The following is a 19,345-nucleotide window of genomic DNA, read 5'->3' as shown; positions in this document are numbered from 1 at the left end:
AAGCCAGGTGGCACGGAGGGTCCAGGGACACCTGGGCATTGGCAGTGCCCAGTGGGCAAGGCTTAGTGGGGAGAGAGTGCTGGAATCCACACCTAACCCCGTACCTCTCCCTGAGAGCTCAGTCCTACATCTGGGGTTAGAAGCCAGGTTTAGGGCTATATTCAGCCCATAAGTGCTTGATGCTTTCTAACTGTAGTGCTGGAGAAGACTGTGGAGAGTCCCCTGGACTGCAAGGAGACCAAACCAGTCAATCCTAAAGGAGATCAACCCAAAGTACGCACTGGAAGCACTGATACTGAAGCTGAAGCTCCAATACTTTGTCCACCTGATGCGAAGAGCTGACTTGTTGGAAAAGACCCTGATGCTGGGAGGGACTGGGGGCAGGAGGAGAAGGGGATGACAGAGGATGAGATGGTTGGATGGTATCACTGACTCAATGGACATGAGTTTGAGCAAGCTCCGGGAGTTGGTGATGGACAGGGAAGCCTGGCATGCTGCAGTCCATGGAGTCACAAAGAGTCAGACACGACTGAGCAATTGAACACAGCTATACCTGTTGATAAAATATTGAAATGGTTTCCAACAGATGCTATAGACCCAATGTTTGTGACCAACCCCCCACCCCAATCCATATGTGGACACTAAACCCAATGTGATGGTGCTTGAAATTTGGGGCTTTGGGGGTGATTAGCTCATGAGTGTGGAGCCCTCCAGAATGGGGTTCATGACCTTATAAAGGGATGGAGAGACCAGAGCACTCTTTTTCCAAGAAGACAGCATCTGCCAACCAGAAAGAGAGCCCTCGCCAGACACCCAATCTGCCAGCACCTGGATCTTGGACTCCCAGACCCCCGACAGTGAGACGTAGGTGTCCGCTGTTCAAGCTCCACAGTCTGTGGCACATGTGATAGCAGCCTGAATAGTCTAAGACACCAGATGATAAATATCCACAGCACCAAGGTCCCAAAGGACCTGGCCATCCCCGCCACCCCTGACCTCATCCGTGACCCAGTAAACCACGCCACCACCAAGCAAGTGAAAGGCCCGCCTGGTGCGGCCGGGGGCCGGCCATCCTGCTGTGGTGGAGCCCTTCCTGATGGGCGGGTGGCCGGCTGCCCTGATAGCTATATGTTTCTACTATCACTGCCATCTGTGCTGCTTTAATTTATATCACACAAAACAGAGCGGACCAGCCTATAAAGATGTGGAGTGGAGCAGGAAAAGTCAGTTGTGACATATAAGTATGCTTACACAAAAATTTTCTTTCTACCCCTTAGAGAAGTCCATTTATCAGGTCCAGAAAGACATGTTTTGAACAGACACACACAGTTTTCTTTACGTTTCTAGAATCAGAATGGCTTCAGGTTGTGACTTTTGTAGAAAAGCTGGGTGATGATTTACTACTGGATCCATGGCATTTAATATTCCCAAGGTCCAATCTTCTGTCCTCGTAGAGCAATTTATAGACAATATAAGATATATGTGTACGTGCTCAATCTTGTCTGACTCTTTGAGACCCCGTGGACTGCAGCTTGCCAGGCTCCTCTGTCCATGCAGTTTTCCAGGCAAGAAATACCGGAGTAGGGTGCCATTTCCTACATACATAATTCAAAAAAATAAATATAATTCCTTGCTTTATTAGAGATAGAAAAAGAAAACAATTTCTAATACAATGATATGTGTTTCATACTTGGGCACAACTAAGCTCAAAAATAATGATAAGTTATGCTGTCCTGGCCATACATATAATGAATGAGTTTGGACTGGGAAAAAAAGGAGGAAAAAAAGGATCAGAAACCATTGTGACAAGTACAGAGAAAGCAAAGAGAGAGGACACCAAAATAAAACCCAGTACAACCAGCATACGTTAAAAATAAAATAATAATGCTAACAGATAATCTATGTTTATAAGTAAACTGGAATTCAGTTCTAGGTAAACTGGAATTTGGTTCTAGGCTCAGAAATAATAAACAAAATTTCCACCTTTTTGAACAAGCTTTGAATGTCTTGCTGACTAAGATAGCATCCTTGGACAGTAATTTCCAGAATACCCAACGATGTCCCTGGAGTTCACCGTGTGAATGCTGGTGGTGGTCCCCTCCTCGTAATAGCCAGGCATGCTCCCCCAAATTCCAAAAGAGCCGCATTGTGGATCCCTAGCTAACCAACGCCAAAGAGACAGAGACCTCACTCTCCTGGTGGTGAGCGTGCCTGAGTGTGTCGGGGCTGTGAAAGGGCTTGGGACACAGGGGAAAGTCAGACTTTTCTCCCCACGCTGGACGTTGGAAGAAAGGGAAATGAAGACTCAAGGCTGCAGGTTAGGTTTTCAGCTCGAAAGGTCTGTGTAGTGGTGCGGCAGCACGCGGCCAAGCTTGGCTCACGCCAGCCCCAAGAGCCCGTGGGAGGATCTCTCCGATCCTCATGTCAGGACACCATGTGGGAAGCTGGGAATCTGACCCAGTGGAAGCATTTGCACCAGGGAAATCAGGACTCTTCTTTTTTAAAAAGAAAGCCCAGCGTCTTTGTTTTTGGCCACACCGTGCAGCTCGTGGGGTCTTAGCACCATAGTGAGGGACTGAACCTGGGGCCATGGCGGTAAAAGTACTGAGTCCTAAGCCCTGGACCACCGGAGAACCTCTGAGAGCCCGTGGTTACACGTTTAGCAGCACGCCCCTGCAGGAACATCTCACCACTGGCGTGGCCCAAAAGTCCATCCGGGTTTTTCTGTTACATCTTACAGAAAAATTTAAATGAACTCCTGGGCCAACCCAGTACAAACAGGTAAGACAAGAGGAGGAGGATATTTTAGGAGGCACGGTGAATTCAGTGAATGGTGAACTCAGCTCTTGACGTCTTGAGAACGACGATGTTCAATGCCTAGTTAGTCCACAAGTCACTCAGGAAAACAGCAAGTCTAGCTACACGATTCTCGCTTTCTTCTCTCCCAGAGAATGGAGTGGCTGCCCTGGTCCAATGCTTAGAATACTGGGTACAGGAGACCCAGCCCTTGATGCATCTTTGGAACTAGAAGGGGTCTCTGGGTGCAGCTGTGGGAGGTGGGGAGGGAAAGAGAGAAGGTTGGGTTACAGATGAAGCAGATCCCATACCACTGGGAGCGGCTGTCCTCTCCAAGATACCACTCACCTTTGCTGTCGTTCAGTCACTAAGTCATGTCTGAGCATTCTTTGGCATTGCCTTTCTTTGGTATTGGAATGAAAACTGACCTTTTCCAGTCCTATGGCCACTGCTGAGTTTTCCAAATTTGCTGGCATATTGAGTGCAGCACTTTCATATCATCATCTTTTAGGATTTGAAATAGCTCAGCTGGAATTCCATCACCTCCACTAGCTTTGTTTGTAGTGATGCTTCCTAAGGCCCCCTTGACTTCAGACTTCAGAATGTCTGGCTCTAGGTGAGGGATCACACCATCGTGGTTATCTGGGTCGTGAAGATCTTTTTTGTACAGTTCTGTGTATTCTTGCCACCTCTTCTTGATCTCTTCTCCTTCTGTTAGGTCCTTACTGTTTCTGTCCTTTATTGAGCCCATCCTCGAATGAAATGTTCCCTTGGTGTCTCCAGTTTTCTTGAAGAGATCTCTAGTCTTCCCCATTCTATTGTTTTCCTCTATTTCTTTGCTTTGTTCACTCACCTTTAGGATTCTTGTTTTGTGATTGGTTTATTGCTTTTCTTTCAACACTGCCCTTAAATACTGCTTAATGTAGGCGTGGGACATAGAAGGCTCTTAAAGAAGGTCTTTTGAATGATCAAATGCCCAGGTATTATGTTATCCGGAGTCCACAGATAAAGAAAGCTAAAGGTGAACAGAAGCATGTGGCACTCTATCTCCTGGGCCCTAGCTGGGCCCAGCAGCAACGCCAGCAGCAAATCTCTCTCTGGATTGATCTGGAAGCCCGTGGACCACAGGACTCAGAGTGGCCCCCACACCGGAGCTGCTCCTTAATGAAGTTCCCCAGCAGCGCACATTCATCACTTCCTGTGACTGGACTCCACTCAGCACTGGGAGAATATTAAGTTAAGAGGAACACATTAAGTGCTGGTGTAAATTAAAAGCCAAATCATTCTATAATCAAATAGTCATTATTCCAAAAGGAATTGCTCACTGGGAACACTTTTATCAGTATTTATTGCTCTATTATATTATAAGGGGCTATTTAATAATAAAAAAATACATCATATTGATTAGAAGCCAGCCTTTGATTCAGACAAAATCACAGAGGTCCTGTGTATATTTTCACCCATCCTGTAATTTATCCCCCACTGCCCTACTTTTACTGCACCCTGGTCTGAGGAACAGTTAAGGACACATAGACGCATCAGTCTTTCTGCCAGGGGACAATACACGCGGACGCTATGAAGCAGCTTTAAACTGGGCATTCTTCTTGGTTGCACCTACGGAAATCGAAGATGGCTGCTTCTGTACACCCCTGACCTTCTGGGTTGGGAACATACCACCTCGGCTTTGGTTCTGCACGGGGCTGTCAAGGTTTGCAGGCTGCTGTGTGGTCAGGAGCAGGGCGTGAGCTGCGGGCAGCAGAGCCAGGACGGGAGGTGAAGGGAAGGAGGAACAGGGAGAGGACAAAGGATGGGAGAGGATGTGGAAAGGGGAGGAAAAAACATGGAGAAGAGGAGGGAGGGCCGTAGGAAGGGAGGACGGGAAGAGGGCGGGAGAGGCATGGAGTCAACAGCGGAGCCCTGGTCCAGGCAGTGGGGTGCACGGGGTGGGGGGGAGCTCTCCCCTCCCCCATCCCTAGCATCACTCCCTCCTCAAACCACCCTGGACCACGTGCAAACCCAGCCAAGCCAGTCACATCTTCCCCGGGGCCTTTCTCCCTTTGAGCCGGTGAAGACCATCTCTCTGTGTCAGCAGGTAACGTGACCAAGGCTGGACCCAACTTGTTTTGTCCAGAGTGCAGAATCTTGCTGTCTTCTCAGATCTAATTCCATCACCACTAGAGTGCCAAGTTCTACCATCCCCAGCAGAGAAAATCATGGTATTTCCAATAGTTTCTTCTTCTGTAATAGCGTTGTCTCCAATAAGTCATAAAAGGCTTTCAAAATATGTCTAAGGAAATACAGAGAAAGAGCTACTTTCTAAGTTAGGTAGTAATGAAAAAGAGAGAGAGAGAGAAATATAAGAACAGAAATAACTTGCATTCATGTAGAATCATGTGCCATTCAAAGCGCAAGACTAATTTCCCAAGGTCACAGAGTAAATTATTAGAAGAAATGGAATCAGAACTCTCTTTTTCTGACTCGAAGTACTACAGCCATTCCTCAAGGCCAGATGCTCCTATGGAATTGCTAAGACGGCTCACTGAGAATGAGTGAAACAAGATCTTTTTTATCCCTCCCTTGATTCTGTCACGTCTCCTGCATTCCTCATTGAAAATATCATAAGTTGACACAACACCCCCCTTGGTGTCCAGTGTACCCTTCTCATAGGCTCCGCCCCTTCTGTTCAAAGCCATTTGCTCACCGTGAGGACATAATCTATACCTTCAAGCCAGGCATGAGCACAAATCCCAGGGTCCCCTTTTGAAATTCTAATTGCCTCCCACGCTTCAGGCACCAGTGACTGTGTCAGTCAGGACGCTGACATGAACAGCACATCTGCAAAAATTAATTTAGGGATGTTTAATGAAGGTGTCTTCCCAAAGTTGGCTGCAAGGTTCAGAGAAAGCAGCAAAGAAAGATGAATTAGCCAGGATGGACTTCTTCAGGGGGACACTGACCCTCAGTCCAAGTGTAAAGGGGAGGGGTTGGTTCTCGGAATCCAGTGAGAGCTGCCTCTGGAGAAAACGGCTGTAACCTCGGGTGGAAAAATGTCTTCAATGATGATTTTTAAATTCTCAAATCTTCAGGAGACACAAAATTCCACTTGAATAAATATAATGAAACTAACAACGGAGGGAAAAAGAAAAAAGTACAAAACTGTACACATTGTTGAACGTGCATATAAGTACTGATAAAAGAAATTCTCTGTGATATTTAGAATTTGAAAAAGAATAGATAAATACAGTAACAAGAGACAACTCTACACGTGTTCAATACTGAAATCAGATTGATTTTATTCTTTGCAGCCAAAGATGGAGAAGCTCTATACAATCTGCATACAAGACCTAGAACTGACTGTGGCTCAGATCATGAACTCCTTATAGCAAAATTAAAGCTTAAATTAAAGAAAGTAGGGAAAACCACTAGACCATTCAGGTGTGACTTAAATCAAATCCCTTATGATTATACAATGGAGGTGACAAATAGATTCAAGGGAAGAGATTTGGTGGACAGAATGCCTGAAGAACTAGGGACAGAGGTTCATAACGTTGTACATAAGGCAGTGATCAAAACTATTCCAAAGAATAGGAAATGCAAGAAGGCCCAGTGGTTGTCTGAGGAGGCTTTACAAATAGCTGAGAAAAGAAGAGAAGTAAAAGGCAAAAGAGAAGGGAAAGATATATCCAACTCAACGCAGATTTCCAGAGAATAGCAAGGAGAGATAAGAAAACCTTCCTAAATGAGCAATGCAAAGAAATAGAGGAAAACAGGAGAGACGCGTGGCCTTCCCTTCTCCCTGCCGTTGGCACGTGCTCATCCGCTGATACCAGTGTGCGGAAAGGCAGGAGTCATCTGGCAAAAAGGTCACTTTGCCTGCTGTGTTCAAGGCTCCCATTCGACCAGAGATTGTTAACTGTGTTCACACCAACTTGCGGAGAAACAGCAGACAGCCCTACGCTGTCAGTGAATTAGCAGGTCATCAAACCCGTGCCGAGTCTTGGGGTACCGGCAGAGCTGTGGCTTGAATTCCCAGGGTTCCAGTTGGTGGGACTCACCGTTCAGGTGCTCCTGGAAACATGTGTCTTGGAGCCCACATGTTCGCACCAACCTGGAAACACTGGCACCGTTGAGTGAATCCAATGCAGCAGTGATATGCCGTCTGCTCTGCATGGGCTGCCTCGGCCTTACCCGCGCAGGTCATGTCTGAAGGAAGTTCCTAAATGCCCTTTGCTGGTCGAAGATAAAGTTGAAGTTTCCAAGAAGACCAAGGAGGCTGTTTTGCTTCTGAAGAAGCTTAAGACCTGGAATGATATCAGAAAGGTCGACGCCTCTCAGCAAATGAGAGCTGGCAAAGGCAAAATGAGAAATTGTCGCTGTATCCAGCACAGGGGACCCTGCCTCAACTATAACAAGGACAATGGTATCATCAAGGCCTTCAGAAACATCCCTGGAATTACCCTGCTTAATGGAAGCAAGCTGAACGTTTTGGAACTTGCTCCTGGTGGTCATGTGAGACGTTTCTGCATTTGGACCGAAAGTGCCTTCCGAACGTAGATGAGTTCTATGGCACTTGGCGTCAAGCAGCCTCCCTCAAGAGAAACTAGAACCTCCCTGGGCACAAGACGCTCAATACAGACCTCAGCAGGATCTTGAGAAGCCCAGAAATCCAAAGAGTGCGCCAAGCACCACGCAAGAAGATTCATCACAGAGTCCTGAAGGAAAATTCCACTGGAAAACCTGAGAATCATGTTGAAGCTCAACCCATATGCAAAGACCATGCACTGGAACACCATTCTTGGACAGGCCAAGAGCCACAAAATCCGGATGGATAGGGCAGCAGCGGCACTAGAAGTGAAATCAGATGAGAAGGGGGTTCCGGACAAGAAGCCTGCGGTGGGAAACAAAGACAGCTGTTGGTGATAAGAAGTTGAAGAAGCCTTTAGCAGGAAAAAAGGCCACAGGGACCAAGAAACCAGCGGCTGAAAAGAAGCCCACAGAAAAGAAACCCACAGAGGAAGAGACGGTGTCTGCATAGACTTAATTTTGTTTATTCCATAAACGCTAAATCATTTTGGACAGCCAATTTTGAATAAACACCTGAACAAAGAGGCAATGAGAAATGTGAAGAAAAAAGAAAGAAAGAAAGAAATAGAGGAAAGCAATAGAATGGGAAAGACTGGAGACCTCTTCAAGCAAACAGATGATCTCAAGAGAACATTTCATGCAGGGATGGGCACGGTAAAGGACAGAAACAGTAAGGACCTAGCAGAAGCAGAAGAGATTAAGAGGAGAGGAGGCGGCCAGAATACACAGATGAGTGTTCTCTGTATTCTAGTTCTTTGTACAGAAGAGCTGTACAAAAAAGCTCTAATGACCCAGGTAACCACGATGGTGTGATCACTCACCTAGAGCCAGACATCCCGGAGTGTGAAGTCAAGTGGGCCTTAGGAAGCATCACTATGAACAATGCTAGTGGAGGTGATGGAATTCCAGGTGAGCTATTTCAAATCCTGAAAGATGATGCTGTGAAAGTGCTGCACTCAATATGCCAGCAAATTTGGAAAACTCAGCAACGGCCATAAGACTGAAAAAGGTCGATTTTCATTTTCAATCCCAAAGAAAGGCAATGCCAGAGAACATTCAAGCCACCGAACAATTGTACTCTTTTCATATGATAGCAAGGCAATGCTCAAAATCCTTCAAACTAAGCTTTAGCAGTACATGAGCCAAGGACTTCTATACGTACAAGCTGGATTTAGAAAAGGCAGAGGAACCAGAGGTCAAATTTCCACATCTGTTGGATCATAGAGAAAGCAAGGGAATTCCAGAAAAACATCTATTTTTGCTTCATTAACTATGTTCACAACAAGTTGTGGAAAATTCTTAAAGAGATGGGAATACCAGACTACCTTACCTGCCTCCTGAGAAATCTGTATGCATGTCAAGAAGCAACAGTTAGAACCAGACATGGAACAACAGACTGGTTAAAAATTGAGAAAGGAGTACATCAAGGCTATATATTGTCACCCTGCTTATTTAACTTATATGCAGAGTGCATCACGCAAAATGGCAGGCTGGATAAATCACAAGCTGGAATCAAGATTGCAGGGAGAAATATCAACCTCAGATATGCAGGCTATACCACTCTAATAGCAGAAAGTAAAGAGGAACTAAAGAGCCTCTAGATGAGGGTGAAAGAGGAGAGTGAAAAAGCTGGTATAAAACTCAGCATTCAAAAAACTAAAAGCCCCCAATGTTCCTTGCAGCACTGTTTATAATAGCCAGGACATGGAAGCAACCTAGATGCCCATCAGCAGATGAATGGATAAGGAAGCTGTGGTACATATACACCATGGAATATTACTCAGCCACTAAAAAGAATTCATTTGAATCAGTCCTAATGAGATGGATGAAACTGGAGCCCCTTATACAGAGTGAAGTAAGCCAGAAAGATAAAGAACATTACAGCATACTAACACATATATATGGAATTTAGAAAGATGGTAACGATAACCCTATATGCAAAACAGAAAAAGAGACACAGAAATACAGAACAGACTTTTGAACTCTGTGGGAGAAGGTGAGGGTGGGATGTTTCGAAAGAACAGCATGTATATTATCTATAGTGAAACAGATCACTAGCCCAGGTGGGATGCATGAGACAAGTGCTCCCGCCTGGTGCACTGGGAAGTCCCAGAGGAATCAGGTGGAGAGGGAGGTGGGAGGGGGGATCGGGATGGGGAATACATGTAACTCCATGGCTGATTCATATCAATGTATGACAAAACCCACTGAAATGTTGTGAAGTAATTAGCCTCTAACTAATAAAAAAAAAAAAAACCTAAAATCACAGCATCCAGTCCCATCACTTCATGGCAAATAGAAAGGAGAAAAATGGAAACAGTGACAGATTTTATTTTCTTGGGCTCCAAAATCACTGCAGATGGTGATTGCAGCTATGAAATTAAAAGATGTTTGCGCCTTGGACGGAAAGCTATGACAAACCTAGTCAGCATATTAAAAAGCAGAGACATCATTTTGTTGACGAAGATCAATATAGCCAAGGCTATGGTCTTTCCAGTAGTCATGTACGGATGTGAGAGTTGGACCATAAAGAAGGCTGGGTGGGGAAGAATTGATATTTTCGAATTGTGCTGCTGGTGAAGACTCTTGAGAGTCCCTTGGACTGCATGGAGATCAAACCAGTCCATCCTAAAGGAGATCAGTCCTGAATATTCACTGGAAGGACTGATGCTGAAGCTGAAGTTCCAATAGTTTGGCTACCTGATGTGAAGAACTGACTCATTAGAAAAGACCCTGTTGTTGGGAAAGATTGAAGGTGGGGGGAAAAGGGGATGACAGAGGATGAGATGGTTGGATGGCATCACTGACTCAATGGACGTGAGTCTGAACAAACTCTGGAAGATAGTGAAGGACAGGGAAGCCTGGTGTGCTGCAGTCCATGGGGTTGCAAAGAGTTGGGCATGATGTGGGGACTATGAGACAACAACAAATAATAATAAACACTGAGACTTCAAAAAAAGAACAGATGCCTAGAAAAAGGAGGCTAGGGGATCATTTACAAGCAATGAGATCTAAAGACTGTCCAGAAGAACGGACAATGTGACCAACAGATTTCAAGACTACCATCCCGTTGCTAAGGACAATCTGATTATAGGAAAGGAGATTTCATTCTATGTTGGCATATGCCATTAAACATGATGATCAGGGGGGGAAAGTAAAGAAAATAAAATCTCAAAGGTTTGATAAAACATGCTTCAAAGCTAACAATGTGGCGGCTTGGTATTGCCACAGATTTTGCTGCCGTGGAGTAGCTCTATGACCCCCACGCCTACCCTGACTTCATTCAAAGTTATTTTTGTCACCTTCAAACAAAACTGAAGAACCGACACCCACCCCTTCTCATCCAGCAGGTTGTCTCAGGCTTTACTGATATGTGAGCAAGTGCTTCCTAAATGAGCAGGCCTGATGCAACCAGAGGTACTGTTACTGAGGCCACAGTGTAGGTGTTGAACTAACGCCCACCACAGTAATATTTCCACTGTAAGCATTTGGCTATGAGCTGCTGATTGACTTTTTATTTAACAATGTAAAGGGAATGCATCAGTCTCACTAATAACCCCATTGTACCTGTGAACAACAGGCAAAGGCTTTATAAACCTGCCCTTCTGGTCAGGGGATGTGTCGCCACAGTTTCTAAAGTAACACTCATCACCCACAATTTAGATTCAATCAGTAATCCATCGAGTACACACATCTGCAGGGGGGTATGTATTGAGAACAAATTCAAGTTTCGTAATTTCAGCCTCAACATCAAATTTTTAAAAAACGATCAGAAAACATGATCACTCTTTGCAGGCAGACTACTGCCCCCCGTTTCATTTCTTCACTAGACTTAAGGGGTCGTGTGGAGGGCCGGATGCTGGGTTCCTGCCACTCACACTGTTTAGGGTCTTTCCTGAGAGTTCACAGTGACTCTAACACAGCATCTAACACATCTGTGTCCCCTTCCCCGCTTCCCCATGTCCCCTAGGCTCAGCGCTACATCAGAATTGAGCCCAATATCATTGCTGGGAAATTCGGAACCTTCCAGACTATGATTCCTCCCACTTTATCCCAACAGACAACCTTGCCCTTCTGAGCTTAGCTTTTGGGGATGAGCTAGTTGACTGGTGATTGCTTGGGTTAGAATCAGTGATGCTATGAGGAAAGCAACAATCCCCCAAACACTCAACAACGTCACTGTTAAAAGGACAATAAATATATATACACACTATGTATAAAATGGGTAACTAATGAGACTGACTGTGCGGCATAGGGAACTCTAGTTGGTACTCTGGTGACCTAAGTGGGCTTCCCTGATCGTTCAGTTGGTAAAGAATCTGCCTGCATTGCAGGAGACCCTGGTCTGATTCCTGGGTCGGGAAGATCCCCTGGAGAAGGGATAGGCTACCCACTCCAGTATTCCTGGGCTGCCCTGGTGGCTCAGCTGGTAAAGAATCCGCCCGCGATGCGGGAGACTGGGGTTCGATCCCTGGGTTGGGAAGATCCCCTGGAGAAGGGAAAGGCTACCCACTCCAGTATTCTGGCCTGGAGAATTCCAAGGACTATAGAGTCCATGGGGTCGCAAAGAGTCGGACAGGACTAAGCCACTTGGTGACCTTAGTGGCAAGGAAGTCCAAAAAAGAGGGGATAGATGCATCCATATGGATGATTCACTTTGTTGTACAGTAGAAACGAATATAATACTGTAATGCAACTACACTCCAATAAAAATAACTAAATCAAATGCATGAATCAAATAAATAAATAAATGGCAACAGAAGAAGTGACCCAAATGTAATTTCCAAGAGCTTTCACGTTCAAAAGCCAACAGCCAATAAAAGCAGATTTATTTTTCCAACAACAATAACAGATTTTGCATGTCAGCAGTTTATCAGAGGGAGGGACTATTTCCTTTGACCTTGTTCAGGACCCTGTGGAATTGGTGACACGTCCACAAACGTTAACGCTAGGGCTTCACTGCAGCCTGACTCCTCCCGCCCAGACGACATCGTCTCCTTCACATTGTCACCCCCTTAGTGACAGGGAAACGTTCCAAATCCAGAATCAAATGCTGGAGAAGCAAGCCATCGGGAGCTACAGCGGAGCTTCTTCCTCTGGCCTTTCTAATCCCAAGGCTCCCTTACCTGAGGTCTCCAAGGGACCGACTGCTGGCATGTGAGCCCCTGTAATCCGCCCACCCTCTGAACTTCAGCCCCCTGTCCTGTGACAGGCACCCTCAACTCCCATAGGATTAGCACCGTCTCCAACACACCTCAGTTTCCTGTGCTCACAACCCTACCTGCCTGGATCCACCCGCCCTTTCCTCACCTACTGAAACCACGTGTAAATGAGTGGCTGTGTTGGCTACTGCAGCCTGATCCATGGCCCTCTTTCCCCTTCTGAGCCACCCCCTGGACTGGGAACTACATTTCCCAGACTCCAGCTCCAGGGAGGGATTCCAATTGGTTTCCTCCAAAGAGGTGCACTGGGCTTCCTATATAGTTCAATTGGTAAAGAATCCGCCTGCAATGCAGGAGACCCCGGTTTAATTCCTGGGTCAGAAAGATCCCCTGGAGAAGGGGTAGGCTACCCACTCCAGTATTCTTGGGCTTCCCTTGTGGCTCAGCTGGTAAAGAATTCACCTGCAATACGGGAGACCTGGGTTCTATCCCTGGGTTGGGAAGATCCCCTGGAGAAGGGAAAGGCTACCCACTCCAGTATTCTGGCTTGGAGAATTCCATGGACTGTACAGTCCATGGGGTCACAAAGAGTCGGACATGACTGAGTGACTTTCACTTTCACTTTTCAAGGAGGTGCACTGCTGCAGAATCTGCAGGCAGAATAAACAAAGAAAGCCACTTTTTCCAGTGGTTTGTACTTTGCCGGGTTAGTAACAGTGGCACTTTGAGGTCACCTCTCTTTGGTGCTGCACTGAGGTCACTCACAGCATCTCTGGATATCCTCCCAGGAGTCTCCACTTTAATGCTATTGCAGGTGAGAATTCCAGCCATTTCTGCACTTGGAGATTTCCTGAAGATAGCGTCGTCACCTAATGGAAGTTTAATCCAATAATTCTCTACAAAGACTCTTCCCATTTTAGTATCTAAAGTGCATCATCCTCTGGCTGATCCTGATACGGTGGAGGAAATGTTAACAATTTTAAATAGACGGCTCTGGAAACGCATGTAGGAAAAGAACAATATATGCTTGGAGGGAAAAGAAAACCTTAAGATGTACTTCAAGGAGAAGATGAGATGGCCAGGGTCAGGTGTGTGGGCTGAGTCACTTCTCTAGAGAAGAAGATGCCAGAGGAAGAGGAGACGCAGTGGAGCTGGAACTTGATATCTTGTCCCCAGACCTTGGGCCTTCAGTGACCCAGAGCTTCAGCATGACAAGCCAAGAGTCAATCTCTTGTGTTTGCATGCTCAGTCATGTCCAACTCTTTACCACCCTATGAACCAAAGCCTGTAGTTCCCAGTCCAGTTCCCACTTCTGTCCATGGGATTTTCCAGGCAAAAGTACTAGAGTGGGTTGCCATTTCCTCCTCCAGGAGATCTTTCTGACCCAGGAATTGAACCCATATCTTCTACATTGGCAGGCAGATTCTTTACCACTGAGCCACCAGGGAAGCCCAGATTTCTTGTAGGAAGGGGTAAAGGGGTGATATGGGGAAAGCATGGAGCTGGGGGAGACTGAGCCCCGGAGATAAGCAGGTTGGTGGAGACAAATGATGAAGTGCCTGACCCTTCCCTCAAGGACCAGGAACCCTGCTGCCATCCCAGGCTGCTTGGGGGTCATGGTACCAACCCAGTATCTCTTTCCATCCCATTGAGGAACCTTGCATGTGACCGGACACCCTACCCGCTGCCTAGCCTAACCTGGCCAATCGTTCCATGTTAAATGGTGCCCATGGGGTGCCTCCTCCCACAAGCCTTCCAGAATGATAACTCAATCCAAGAAAAGTTTGGTAGAAGATGTAGTTAGACATTTGGTGGCAGGAAACTTTTTAGTATCCATTAAAGTCAAGTTGTATAGAATCAACTCCCAAACATGGAAGAATTATCACACAATGTAAAAAGAGAGGATGTCAACCATGAAATACTGATTAAAACAATAGAGACTCCGACAAACAACGCGTGCTCACTGAGATGTTGCCCACCTTTGCATTCCCGTAGATACTCTCACCCATGTCCAGAAGTGTCATTTGGTGATTCTGTAAATGGTGAAAATTTCTTTCTGATGCTGCAGAATCCCCGCTGAGACTGCAAAATGTAGATGCAGGTAATCTACACTTCTCCAGGGCACCATTTTTCCCCTGACTATGTTCCGTGAGAAATTTTATATTTTAAAAAAGGAGAGGTTACAAACTCAAATAAGTTTCAAAAGTGCTGCCTATCTCATCCTCCTTTTGCAGATTTACAGTGTACGTCAGCAAAATAAGCACTGTAGAATCCAGCACTAAAAAGACCCTTCTAAATTCCATTTAATCTAAATGATCTCCAAATTTTTCTGTGCAATAAGTCCTTTCTCAAAAGGGTCTATGAAACAGTGATTCAAACGAAGCCTGTTTGGGAAACTCTGCTCTAGAGAAAGTACGGCCAAGGTTTTACAAACCCTGGCATCCCTAGTTATGTGTCTCTTAAAACTCCAATAAGTATTTCTTTAGAAGAAGAGAGACTAACCTGCAATGTTATAGAATCTGCCACTTTCTACATATTACGTGCAGCTTCTCCCTCATCGCTAAACCAGAAAATCTGCTTTCAGACTGAATGCTTTTAAGCCAGGACAGCCATTCAGTTCTGTCTCCTCCCAACTCCCAGAGAGGCTAACCTTCACCTCCAGACTGTCAAGAAACTGGCCACAGAATGCAAATGACAGAGGCAATGCCTTACACAGCACCAAGGGGCCAAGTACCATTCTCAGGTCTTGGCCTATCTTAATCCATTTAATCCTCGGGGAACCCTGGAAGGTATAGACTACTATCTTCATTTTGCAGATTGAGAGTCTAAGGTCCAGAGAGGTGAACCACTTGCCCAAAGCCACACCTGCACAAAATGATCAGACAGATCACCTGGCTTCCTAGCCTGTACCCTAACCACTGAGCTACTTTTCACAATTACTTCCTTTTTTTTGGTTTCCCTTGTGGCTCAGCTGGTAAAGAATCTGCCTGCAATGTGGGAGACCTAGGTTTGACCCCTGGGTTGGGACGATCCCCTGGAGAAAGGAAAGGCTACCCACTCCAGTATTCTGGCCTGGAGAATTCCGTGAACTGTATAGTTCATGGGGTCACAAAGAGCTGGACATGACTGAGAGACTTTCACTTTCACTCTTTTCCTTTTTTTAAGGTTTTTTTTAAAATAAAGTATAGTTGATTTACAATGTTGTGATAATTTCACATATATAGCAAAGTGATTCAGTTATATATATATGAACCATGAAAGTTGCTCAGTCACATATATATATAAATATATGTGTGTCACATATCTATGTGTATGTATATGTGCATATACATACATATATATAAGCAAGGAAAGCTTTATTCTAGGCCATTGCTGTAGGAGAGAGAGACTGAACCAACTCAGCTCAAACAGGGTAGGAGAGTTTTTAATCCCTGGGGTGAACTAGTGGAAAAGCCCTGGAGGAAGTTAGGGAGTGGGTGGTCAATATGATGAAGCCTCTAAGTCTGCTAATTTATACTTACTGTAGTTAGGCCCCTGCTCTCCCAGGGACACTGGGAAATAGGGCATTATTTTTCCAGATGATGGCATTTCAAAGGGATGGCTCTCCTGTCCTCAAGAAGGACAGTCCCGGACTGTAAAGCTGGCAAGAAGCTAGAAGATGTTTGTCTCAAGGGACAGAGGAAGAATTCACAGTGTTAAGTTTTCTAAGGGGCTTCCCAGGTGGCGCAGTGGTAAGGAATTCATCTGCCAATGCAGGAGACATAGGACACGCAGGTTCGATCCCTGGGTGGGGAAGATCCCCTGCAGAAGGAAATGGCAACCCACTCCATTGTGCTTGCCTGGGAAATCCCGTGAACAGAGGGGCCTGGCAGGCTACAGTCCATGGGGTCACAAAGAGCCGGACATGACTTTGCGACTGAGCGTGTGCACACACACACACACACACACACACACACACACACGCTAGTGCTCTAAAGTAAATGCTGTAAGGAAAGGGAGGTCAGAGGGCGAGAGTCAGGAAGTGATCTGTCTAAAGTTTAGTCAAGCTGAACTTGACTAAGGTCGTTTGGGTCACACTCTAGAATTCCTGAGCCAGATCTGAGTGGACTGGGCCCAGGAATCTGTTCTTTAACAAGCTATCCAAGTGTTTCCAAAAGGTGCCAACCTTCCGAGTCTTAGCTATAATAGCCTGAGTAACTAGAAACCTGGGGTATTAATTTGCTGAGCTTCACAAATGTCATTTTGATGAACTAGCTTCCCTACGAAATAAAGCTGGCCAGGTGGTGAATCTCAGCAGTGTTGTCTCCATGTTAACCTTTCGGAGATGACACCCAGTCTGGAATTGAGAGGAGTCTGGAATTTAGAGGAACTCCAGGACTTTTCAGTTTATTTTGTTTTGTTTCAGTGAGGACCCACCCAAGAAAATTTACTATCATTCAAACAGGAATTTTCCCTGGGACCCTGGAAGCCCATACTCTAGTCAAGGCGATTCTTTTTCTTTAATGTTCTGTATTGCTTTCAGTACATGAAGGGTATTACTTTCCCAGTGCTACAGGGAGAGGTTCTTTATAGACCCAGTAAATCAGGGATAAGAACTAATTGAAACTTGCTTGCTATACCTTTGTGGGCTGAGTCTTGCAACAGGAAGGCAAACAGCCAGCAATTAAAATGCTAATACAGGGCTCACCCCAGTTGGGTGCGCCTGCCAGAACGCAATGGGCAGCTCGAGGAGAATTCATAACCGCCGGCCTGGACTGGGCTTAATTTAAAAGCCATCGATTTATCAGAGCTGCAAGCAGCACTTTAAGAGATATTGTGCAAATGGAAAATACCAACAATAAAAATAACAATAATAATAATAAAAGAACTGATTGTTAAGAAGCAAACCAAATTATTCTCAATGAGCTGAGCAGACAGCTCGGTTGTTTAGGATTTGGTGCAAACAGCGCCAGCCTCTTGGGTTTAGCTCTGTCAGGCTAGCTTTTCTGGGGGCCTGGTCAATGGAAACAGCAGCAGATGCCATGTACAAAGACTCAGGCCTGAAATGTCACTGAGACATGTGAGAGTGGGTTGACCTTGGGGACTTGCAGTTGAACTGACCTCAGCTGAAATCATCCCACTTGGGACTTCCCTGGTGTTCCAGTGTTTGAGTCCACCTTCCAATGCAGAGGTGAACAAGGAAACAGGATTTGGCCCCAGAGAGCTGAGGACCCATATGCACACATGCTAAATCGCTTCGGCCGTGTCCAGCTTTTTGCGACCCTATGGACTGTAGCCTGCCAGGCTTCTCCGGGCAAGAATACTGATGTGGGTTGCCGTTTCTTTCTCCAAGGGATCTTTCTGACCTAGAGATCGAACCTGTGTCTCCCGCAGCTCCTACATTGCAAGCAGATTATCTACCACCAAGCCAAGGGGAAGCCCTGAGGTGCATACGAAAGGAATAAATTCAGTGAGCCCAGAGGCTTGCATCTTCCCATACAAAGAATACTAAATTCCTTAACTTGATATCTGATCTTTGATGTTCAGACTGCCCACTCACTTTGTTTCAAACTTGTATATAGCCTGACTTCCCCACACCCAGCCTCCTTGGAGCAGTTTTCTCAGAGCTGCAGTGATGCCGTCTCCTGGACTCGGAGTCCTAAACATTCCCACCAAATAAAGCAGCTCTCTACTCTCAGGTTGTGACTCTATTTTTCAGTCGACACAATGCAGAGGACAAGGGTTCAATGTCTGGTCCAGGAACTAAGATTCCACATGCCACAGGGCAATTAAGCCCGGGTCTTGTTACTACTGAGCCCCCAAGCTCTGGAGCCTGGGTACCGCAACTCGAGAGCCTGCACGCTGCAGTGAGGATCCCGCGTGACCAAACTAGGACCCAATGCAGCCAAACAAATAAATGAATGAAAAAAAAAATCACTCTACTTGCTAGCTCTTGATTTTGGGCAAGTTATCTTAATAATGCCTGCCGCAGTTTCCTCATCTGCATCATGAGGATATGAACATACCTACCCCATAAAGTTGTGAGAATTCAGTGTCATAATTTAAAGCAGTTAACACAATAGTTGCATAGAATGATTGTTCACATAATGAACTATTATTACTAACATCATTATTAGGCCTTCCACCCTCACTTGTTCTGTTTTGCTGCCTTGGCTGCTATCCCTCTGCTTTGTACCTATTCTTTGGTTTTTCTCCCCAAAGTTCTCCATCATGATTCCATTAGGAATCTCAGCTCCCACCTCACAGGCCATGGGGCAGACCTGTATGGTCCCACACTCAACTGTTTCCCAGGAGGAAGGTCAACCAAGAACCTTCCTCTTACTGATGGCAGCTTGAGAGCAACATTCTGAATAAACTCCAATTTAATTCAAAAACATGCATCCAGCATCCATTATGGGTAAGGCGCCATGATGGCCACATGTTGCTGCCCATAGCTATTTCTTCACTTTGATATTAGATGGTCCAGTAAGCAAAACAGTGCCCCCGCACACACACACAAAGATATCCACATTCTAATCTCCTGAACCTGTGAATATGCTGCCTTGCATGGCCAAGGGATTCTGCAGATGTAATCAATAAGACAGGGTCATATTGGATTGGGACGAGCCCTGAATTCAAAGTCTGGTGGCCTCATAAGGAAAGAGATTTGGAGGCAGAGACTTACACAGGAGAAGGGCCCACTTGACAATAGAGGCAGTCTTTGGAGTGATGCAGATGTAAGCTAAAGAATACCAAGGATGAATGGCCACTACCAAAAGCAAGAAGCAACCAGAAAGGGCCCTCCCCTAGGGCCTTCAGGGAGA

The 19,345-nt window shown here is 45.7% G+C and overlaps 1 pseudogene; it reads left to right on the top strand.

The window, feature by feature from the left end:
• The first annotated feature begins 936 nt into the window (after window positions 1-936).
• Window positions 937-7,831, top strand: LOC122673941 (annotated as a pseudogene).
• Window positions 7,832-19,345: the final 11,514 nt, after the last annotated feature.

Source organism: Cervus elaphus, chromosome 18, assembly GCF_910594005.1.
Source record: "Cervus elaphus chromosome 18, mCerEla1.1, whole genome shotgun sequence".
NCBI classification, from domain to species: Eukaryota; Metazoa; Chordata; class Mammalia; order Artiodactyla; family Cervidae; genus Cervus; species Cervus elaphus.
Note: the sequence above shows the minus strand (reverse complement) of the source record. Positions and strands in the feature narration are given on the sequence as shown.